The sequence below is a fragment of the Octodon degus genome, unplaced genomic scaffold (assembly GCF_000260255.1).
Source record: "Octodon degus isolate 3935 unplaced genomic scaffold, OctDeg1.0 scaffold00037, whole genome shotgun sequence".
In the NCBI taxonomy this organism is placed as follows: domain Eukaryota; kingdom Metazoa; phylum Chordata; class Mammalia; order Rodentia; family Octodontidae; genus Octodon; species Octodon degus.
In genome coordinates this window covers 11,462,604-11,472,579 of record NW_004524613.1, presented here as the reverse complement: position 1 = coordinate 11,472,579, position 9,976 = coordinate 11,462,604, and the positions used below count along the sequence as shown (strand labels likewise).

The following is a 9,976-nucleotide window of genomic DNA, read 5'->3' as shown; positions in this document are numbered from 1 at the left end:
TTGGTACCAGGAGTGGGGTCACTAGGATGGTTGTGCCTCACTGTTTGTAAGAGGTGTTCAGAATAGGTTGTAGAAACCATAGAAAGTTGTGAACAGCTTCATGTGCAATAGTTGTCAGAACTCAGAAGACCAAAATGCTAACAGGAACAGACAGTTAAGATCAGGTTCAGCAGGTTTTAGTTGGGAACAAAGACTCCATCAACAATTGGAATGGAGTTGATGTGTGTAATGCTCTGGCAGAAAGCTTGTCTAGATATTACCCATCTTGAGTCTTTGTGGGGGACTGAGATTAGATGTATCAGACTAAATAACTTTTTTGGGGGGAAACTTCAAGGTAACCCTATGGTTAGGCTTTGGAAGGGATAGTGCTGGACTGCATTCAGCCATATTAACAGTGAGAATCAGGAACAAAAAGCATTTAAGTAAAATTATGCTAGGGAGAATGAGATTGTAAAATTGAGACAAAGAAGAATGTGGTTCTTGAAAAGATGAGCATTAAAATGATGCCAAGTGTTTTTTTTTTTTTTTTTTTCAAGCCATGACCATTTAATTCAGATCACAAAACTCGAGATGCACAGAGAACATATAAACTTCTTATGCTATTTAACTGCAAATAAAGTTTCTTTTCAGGGCATCAGTGCAACTCAAACTTATAATACCATTATTAAAGTATTATAAATAGGCTATATTGAGAGTAAACTTAGACATTACCTTTCTTTTTTAGGACTAATGATAAATGATGAGGTAGAATAGGCTTCAGCAGATTTCCTAGCCCTAGACCCCTAAATTAAGTTTGCACTGACTTTAAATACTGGTGGCTTTTTAGAATGAGAGATCTGTGTTGCTGAGTACCTGGTCTTTAATGTGAAGACTGATGTTCACTTTTCCAAATGGTTCAATCTCACTAACACATAAATCTTTAGCAGATCCCTAATAAAAGACCAATTTGTAAAACTGGGCCATTTTAATGTTTTTACAATTTGATACATAGTTTTCTTGATGAATGTAGTCATGAGAGTTGTTCAGCAGTATTCAAGTTATGGTTTTTCTTATTGGTCTGTAGTCTTCAGTAAGTGTAAGAAGTTATTATATGAAACATCTGTCAAGCTAGTAAGACTACACTGATGCATCCAGCATTTTCAGGATTGTTGGTTACTTGGGCATATTTACCCCAAATAACCTTGCCTCCATGTGTTACAAGGCCCAGCTCACACATGTTCACCTCAATCACTGTTCCTTTGGTAATAACACCCAAAGTTGTATGCAGTGGCAGTGAAGGATTCTTTTTCACAACAAGTATTGGCAGGCAAAGGGTGGCTTTCAGTTCATGATGTGTTACGTGGGCCTTCTTAAAGTGTAAGCCCATTGGCCTAATTAATCTTTCATATTTAGGTGGTTTTCTTGTAAAGCCATCTCCAACAAAGCAGACCTTAGTAACCATCCTCTAACATTCCTTTTTTCTCTTTCCAGTTTGAATAACTTCTAATACTTCTGTTTCTTGTTGGCTATGAACTTTGGGCAGAGGAACTTCCCATTTTCTCGCCTTTTCTTTTCATTTTTGTTTAATCATGTTGGAAAGTACTTTTGCACAAGACTGTCCTTCTCTGTCCAGCAGATAGGCAGGTACTGCTCCTTGTGGAGTCTTTTCATCGTTCTTTTGTCTGGTGTTTCTCTTTTCATGTATCTTGATAGTCTTCTTCATTTGTATTTTCTCTGCATGATGCTGTTTGTAGTAGAAATTAGCCTTCAGGCCAATTTTTTTTTTTTTGCCTTCTTTGAATGTTCATTAGCCTCTGGACTTTCATTCTCCTTTTCTCATGGTAATCCAAGTGTCCAAGTGGTACCCATAGTGTTTATGGGGTTTTTCAATATATTCATTTTGTGGCATGATGACAGCTGCAGAGTCACTAGGGGTGGCCTCAGGTGTGCAGAGAAAAGTCCTGACTTTGGGGTGTCCCAGTCTCACGAACTGCTTCCATATAGCCAGAAACAGGGGAAGCCAAGTATTTTGGGTAAGGATGATAGGAAAATGACTTGAAGACATTTCAGAAATTGATCACACTCCATGCAAAAGCCATTGCAGTTGTAGGGGTGAGAAAGGATAAACTTTGAAAAATGTTGCACTGAAAAGAGAGGTTCAGGACACTCTGTTTCCTCAGGGATGTGTACACTTAGAGAAGTATTTCTACAAGTTCATCTATCCAGACACATAGAGATCACTACAGCCATGGTCCAAAAGGGTCTGCCTACTACTCAACCTGGTGTCATGTGTCAAAGTCATCTGTATGGTGCTGGATTTTCAGGCCTGTAAGAGTTATGGGATCACATAGGTTTTTACCCAGATTTCAAAAGCAAGTTTGGTAGGCCAGGCAAAAATAGTTTTTAGAGTCACAGTCCCTGCCAAGAGCCCGTGTAAGGGCAATGTGTGAGAGTGAAATTGAAGGTTTCATATGGAAATGCTAGGAATATGGACTGCCTGTTGAGTAAAAGTGCAGGCAGTTAGCAGAGCCAGCCCAAAAGAGACAGGCCATGTGGGCTGCAACTAGCAAGTCTGTAGGGTCAGGGATATCCAAGACCATCCAAATTTATATCTCCCACCACCTGTCTTGGGTGTTGGACATGGATCTATAAAATGAAATGTGTGCCTTGCTTGGTTTCTGTATTGCTTTGGTCCAATTTCTTTCTACTCCATTATTTTTCCTTTTGAAGTGGAAATATTTACTCTTTTTCATTGCATGTTGAAGTATTTGACATTCTTTTTCATTTTTACAGAGCATGACAGCTAAAAGATTGCCTTGAGTCTCAGAGGAGACTTTGGATTTGGACTACTTTCAGCAGTGCTGGACTGTTAAGACTTTGGCAGTTCTGAAGATGGACTGGCTGCACTTTGCATAATGAAATGAACATGAGCATTTTGGGGGCCAGGAGCAGAAGTTTCTGATTTAGATCTAAAATGCCCATCACAATCTCATGTGTCCATAGATGGGGTTGCTGGTAAGTGACCTGGAAGGATGTTTTCTTTTCCCTAGATCCTTCCTTCTCTCTCTGCTTCATGGCTGTCATGAGTTGAGCAGGTTACAGTTTTCTCATGGGTTGTGATATGGATTAGTGATGTTGGGAGGAAGCTGCAAAAGTAGGACTATGGATCCTAAATTCTTGAAATAATTATACAGTGGATTTACATTTGATGTAGGGAACTTACTTATAATAATGTATAAGAAAGTTGGTTGAGATGCAAAAGAAGTGTGGAAGTGTGCATGAGTATATAGTTATAAGGACTGATATCTCATTTTTCCTTTATTAAAAATCACTGTAAGTACATGGAGGTAAATATGTACATTGTGGACATGTTACCATATATGGAAAAATTCCTTTGCAGATGTGATTTTGATTGTAGACCTTGAGATGGGAAGACTGGCTTGAAGTGTCTAACCTAATCATCTTGGTTCTTAAGATTGGAGAACCTTTCCTAATTGGGGTCAGAATAGATGTGAATAGGTGAAAAGGGTCAGAGATGCAATGTTTTTGGCTAAAGACAGAAGAACAGGTTACAAGGCAAGGCATGCAGAGAATGCAAGAATCTTGGAAGGCAAAAGTATGGCTTCTCTCCAAGGGCCCTTTAAATTGAACAGAGCCCTGCCAATGCCTTGCTGATACCCATGACATTCATGTTGTTTAGTCTAAGAACCGCAAGACACCAAACATGTTGTTGAAGCCCCTTAGTTCAATTTGTTAGGCAAGCAATAGCAAAGTAGGATGATATACATAGATACACACAGCATTTATTAGATATTTTCTTTATGTTCTGTCCTTTCTTTGTGTGACCTTACAGAACTTCCAAAGCTCCATGAAGTGGACCCCATTATCACTCCATCTACAAGACTGAATAATAGAGTAAGGGAAATGGTAAGGCCATAGAGTATGTGAGTTTCAGAGACTTGTGAGCCATTCTGTTTCCCAGAGTCACTCCCATCTAGGAAAAAAAAAGCTAACTTCTGAAGTGTCTACTGTTGATCCAGCTACAACTAGGATAAAGTCTACCTTCACAGAACCCGTGAAGTACAGATGCCTGTGAGACTCTGGGATGTGACAGCTCTTTAGGGCACCATGCTTTAGTACGTGAAGAAGCATCTCTTTTTTTCCTCATAAATTGTGTACAAGACATATGCTTTACAACTCAAAGCAGCATTTCTCTTTACATAACCAATTACAGAACTAATTGCCAACTGTTTTTATCTGTTCATTAAGGTAGATATAATTAAAGCAACATTTTGTTAATAGTTTGAGTGTGTGCTTCAAAGTAATAATTACTACTTTTATTTCTCTGAGACACATTCTGATTTGTCTTGGCTACATCACAGCCTATCTCATGTTCTCCCTTGCTTTGTGTTTTCTATCAGAAGGTTTGGCCCCTTGGTCCTGCACAGCTGCACTGCCAGCCTCCTTGGGGAGGCTTTCTTGATTCCTCTGACTGGATGAATCCACAGTTTCTTTTCCATATCTACCTTATTATATGCATCAGCATATAAATTGATGGCTTGCATTTGTCAACGTAGAGAGACTCAGGTCTTCTTGTCTGTGACATTTCCTACTGTGTCTTGAGTGCTTCCAGTACTTGGCACACAGTGAAGCTCAGTAAATACCAGTAGATTGGTTAATGACCTGCTCTGGTCTTTCTTCTTCTTTTTTATTTTTTTTACATCTACACTAATTGGGTCACCGCTCTTGTCTCACCTTTCACCTTGTGATTCCTTCTCCTCTCGTTTTGCAAACATAAGGCTCGTAGACGCACCTGGGCATGTGTATCTGTGATCATGGGTGCATAGTCATACAGAGGCAGGGTGAGCAACATCTTTTCCCTTGCTTCTTTGACTTTAGGATAGCTGCTCTTGGCCTGGTTAGCTAGTTTCTATGTTAGAGAAAGAGGTTTCCATGTTGCTTATGAGGAGAGGTTCATTGCCTGCACCTTGGGGTGCCCGTGCCCTACTCAGAGAGTCATCTCTCCACCACTTCTGCCTTGGCCGGCACCCTGGGGCAGGCCTGCTTCATCCTGAACCTCACAGCTTGCAGCTTATTCTGACAGTTCCTATTCCCTGGTAGTCTCAGGCCACGTTTCCAGATCTCTATCTCTTCATCTTCCATAGCATTCTGTGGTAATTTCAAGTAGGCAGGAGGTTCCTTTCCTACAGGGTCAGGACTGCTGACCACACAGCACACAGCTGTTGGCACAAGGCCAGCACACACTCATAAACAGTTCTGATCCCTGGACTGCAGCACTATGGAGAAACCCCAGGTGAAGGGTGTCATTGCTCAACAAACAGTGAAATCCATGCTGTAGAGTATAAGACCTTTGACCATGGAATCTGGGACTTTGGAATCAGATTTAGCCAGTGGGTGTTCTCTCATGTTTCTGTTCCCAGCTTGCTTCTGCTCCTCCTCCACCTCATCCTGTGCATGCCCTATATCAGCTTCTGCCCTGAACCCTGTCCCTTCTCAGTGTCCACTATCAGATCCACCTACTGCCTGAACCAATGAGAGATTAGAAGAGGACGGTGTTACAGAAATGTGGTTCAGGTTGGGGGTGGAAAAGTCTTCACATCTAAAGGCAGAATTGCAACAATTCATAGCAGCTTCCAGAATTTTTTGGGGGAGTGCTCATCCTTTTTTTTTTTTTTTGGTTGTTTTTGGTCTCTACAGAGTATTGGAGGATCTGGTGGGAGTCAAAGTGTTTATGCCTGCTGATCACCCATCCTGCCTCTTTGCTGTCTGCCTTATTCCTCCCAGCACCTGTGACCACACCACATCCTCTAATTAACACTCTTCCTCCATTTTTACACCAAGGACAGAGGATAGCGAGAGTGTTGATAAACTTTTGGAGTCCAGTGACCTGGGTACAATAGCTGGCTATTGGACCTTGGATATGTGACTTGAGTCTTTCAGCCTCTATTTCCTCAAAATGGGTTTACTAATCCCTTTCTATGAGGATGATAGTAGGAATTAAGTAAGGCAATGAAATCATTTGTACACATTTTTCTGGACACCTATAACATGATAGACTCTGAGGTAAGCGCTGAGTGGTGCTGAGTGTGGCTGGAAGATGCCTACAATCTAAATTGGAGTTAAAAATTCATGTATATACACAGAGATACCACCAAAAGAATCAACAGAGCCGTGATTTCCCACTGAACATTGGATGGTCCTAAAGAGCTAGCAGATGGAAAGTATTGATTGAAAGTGCCCAGGAGGGTTTCCTCCGTTGCATGGCCAGGGAAAGGCTCTTAGAACCTGGACAATGAGCCTTCTCCACACCAGTTGGTGTGGACCAGGTCTGCATCCTGTCCCTACTTTGAGCAAAAGGGAAACACCTTCTAGATGCCACCAATGCAAGATCACTAGTTTCTTGTAAGCCTTAGAATTCAAGTAAGCTGAGTCTGTGACTTGAATTGGATACAAAGTTCATTTTCCTGCAGCCCTTGAAGGTTGGTCCAGCTGGGGAAGAATGCAAAACATCTACCAGATTTTCTCTCTTTGTGCATTTAAAAAGCTGCAATAAATAGATGAGAGCCTGGGAGGTGTGATTGATTTGTTTTATGAATCACAGAAGAGGCTGTAACTCATGGGATATTAGGGCTGAAGTAAGTTGTACGATTCTTGCATTACACATGGAGATTAATGACTTATCACAAGAGGCCCCACTGTTAACCTGACTCACCCACAGGGAGTTTAATGGCAGGGCCATACAGGTTGATTTTAGTACTTGAACAAACGCTCCTGACTTGTGTGTGGCTCTGATTCAGGAGAAATGAGCACCTGCTTTGTCAGAGTTACAAGTGCTCTGAAGTTGGGGAGCAGCTTCCTTTCTTGGGGAGAAGTTGTAAAGGGCTGTCACGAACCCATTGCCTTCCCATCCTGTTTTGGTCCTCAAAGCAATGAGAGACTTTCTCAGGAAGTCTAAAGGATGATGTCACCTCTATTACTATACTGGGTAGAATTTACTGAGAATCCCAGGGGCTGCACTGGGTGCTTTAGAGATTCTCAGTGAAATCTCTGAACAAACATATAAAGCAAGTATTATTGAATCTGTTTTACACTTAAGAAATGTGAGTTGGTGGTTGCATGGAGTTAGGGAAGGACCATGGTCCGGAATGACATAGACCTGGCTTAGAATTCTGGGCTCATGCTTCCTTATTTAGTGTACTTTTCCTGTGGAGCTCTAATCGCCAATTTGCAAAAATGGGTAACATAGATCTTTTGTAGAGGTGCTCTGAAAACTCGATGATTAAAGTGCCTGACAATAGGTGTGGATTTAGAAGTCAGCCAGGAGACTTCTTGGGATGGTTAAGAAGGGGAGGAAATGGGCGAAAAACACCAAAAGACAAACCTGCTATCCTGCAGGTGCTTCTGGAACCATACCGTGGAGTTTAATGGGGTTGACCAAGGGTAAATTGACACAGGTTAGAAAATGGGAGTCAAGTTGGATTGTAGAGTTGGTTATGACATAAAATCCTGTGCTAAGAGCACTAGGGGATGCTTTTTGCAGAATGTAGTCAGGAGAATTAAGGAGGTGCACTGGCAGTTCTAGATGCAGGTACTGCCTGCTTCCCCTGATGTCTGTCCTGACTAGGACAGCAGCTGTCCGAGGCCCCAGCTGAGGCTGAACAGGGGCTGGGGTTACTGACATTATTGTTGGACTCAGCAGCCAGTGAGGCCATGGAGAGCCCTTAGCATTCCCTGCCTCAGCTTGTTTATCCATTTTGATGTCTCAACTTCTGCCTCTGCTTCTTGACCAGCTCCTCACCTGCCCGATGGATCAGAGGCTGGCATCTGCATCTTCTATCGCACATAGACCCAGTGGTTGGACTTCGTCCAGCTGACTTAGTCATGTGGCACTCCAACCTCTGTATCTACCTGCTCTCTGGTCTTTGTACCCACAGGGAAGACCTTGGGTATTTATGACTGCTTATATCCAACAGTTTCCAATTTGCTTTGAAACCTATCTTCTTCTGGAATGAATCCAAGTTAATGCCTCTGAGCTCGAATTACTGAACTCTGATAGGTAGTAAAGATAGGGATCTTGGCATAAAGCTTGATAACTAACTTTGGGATCACAGAAGAGTATGCTCCCCCTCGTGTGGGGGGAGTTAAACCCTAACTTTTATTGAACAGATCCTGCACATTGGGCTAAGTTCTTCACCCTTTCCACATAGGATAGTCCTTCCACCAACTGTGTCCATACCTCTCCTCATACCCTTGCCCCTAAGCCCTTCTTTACTTTGCATAAAATATAGAACTGTATACCTTATCCTATTCTTATTTGTTGTGTTTGCTTGTCTCTCCTTCCTCGCTACATGAAAATACACAGGACAAACCCTTTCAATACTTTTACCACTCTATCCCCAGTTCTAAACAGTTTCTGACACATAGTAGGAGTTCAATAACCATTAGATTAAGTATTTATAAGCATTTGGAGATCTGGGTCTCCTACCCTCAAGCTCCTGTTTGTTCTTGCCTGGTTTGTTGACTCTGGTCAGCTCACAAGGGGCTTATTGGTCCCTGACCTGGACTCCCAACTTTGCTCCTTGTATCCAGTGTTGGCTTCTGGCCCAGACTTTCCAAGTAATCCAGACCAAGATATTCCTTGTCTTGACTCTGTTATGCCTATCTCACCCCTGAACATTTGTGAGGCTCTCACTTCTCTGTGGCAATCCCAAGCATAGTGGATCTGCAGTCAGTCTTGTGGCCATTCAGCAGGTCTTCAGTAAGGCAGTCAGTCAACAAGTATTTACTACCCAAAAGGAAACTCATCTGGCTCCTGATTGATTTTAGTTTTCTATGGAGGAGATGGGGTGTAGGCAATAGCATAAGAGTCTGCAGGAACTCCAGCTCCCATGCTTAGAAGCTGTGATACTGGGTATGTCAAACTCTGAGCAGACTGTGTTGGTGCCCCCAAACTTATTCTTCCAGATCCTTTTCTGATCTCGTGCAATCCAGCCAATAGCCAGCACATGGGCCTTCTGATTTCAGGAGTCACTAATGGTTATGGCTCAAGTGCATGGAGTGTTGAAGCTGACTGCTGAGGGCAGAGGTATAGTCTCCTGCTCCACTTTCCCTTTGTCGAGATGACTGTGACCCGTGACAAACTCCCTTTGTAGAACTTTCCTGTTGGATGGACCCAGACTTTCCCTTCATGGGATTTGGGCGGGAAGAGCAATTTTGCTGGCCACCCACCTTTCGTGGCTGTATGTCTCACCGTTCCACTACCCCTTCCTGGCAATGCTTTCCAGGCAAACAGAAATTGATGAACATTCTAAAACATTCCCAGCCAATACTCTGAAAACATGTTAATGTTCAGAAGGCAATGAAAAGCGTTTCAGCTTGAAGGAGAGTAAAGAGACAAGATAATTCAATGCAAGGTGTAGCACTGGATAGGATCTTAGACCAGGAAAAACAGTTATAAAAGGCATTGACGGGTAGTTAACACAATTCTAATGGGGCCTTTGCAGTTGCAATAGTATTATAACAGTGCTAATTTTGATAATTACACCACAGTTATGTTAAAGAATACCCCCATTCCAGGATGTAAGCCCTAAAGTATTGAGAGGTAAATGTGTATGATATCTCCAAATTACTTTCAAACAACTCTTTAAAATATGAAAGACAGGCAGGGAAGTAAGTAAGTGGATCAAACTCCAACACTTGTCAAATCTGAGCACAGAGTGTATCTGACCCAGCTCCTTATCTTGTTACTACAACTTTTGTTTAAAGCTGAAACTGTATCAGAATACAAAGAACTTTGGTCTTAGGAACTAATTCTGGGGAGCCCAAGCTTAGACTTGTGGAGCTCAGGTTCCTCAGTTGTTAGAGACAGAGCCTTTGCTCCACTAGGTTGTGAGGTCTAAAGGAGCTAATGTCAGAGCCAAACCTTGGAAGGAGTAGTAGTAGTAGTAGTAGTAGTAGTAGTAGTAGTAGTAGTAGT

General features: G+C 42.2%; 1 pseudogene; it reads right to left on the bottom strand.

Moving 5' to 3' along the window:
- Positions 1 to 1,102: 1,102 nt before the first annotated feature.
- LOC105742123 overlaps positions 1,103 to 9,976 on the bottom strand; it is a 163,061-nt pseudogene continuing 154,187 nt past the window's right edge.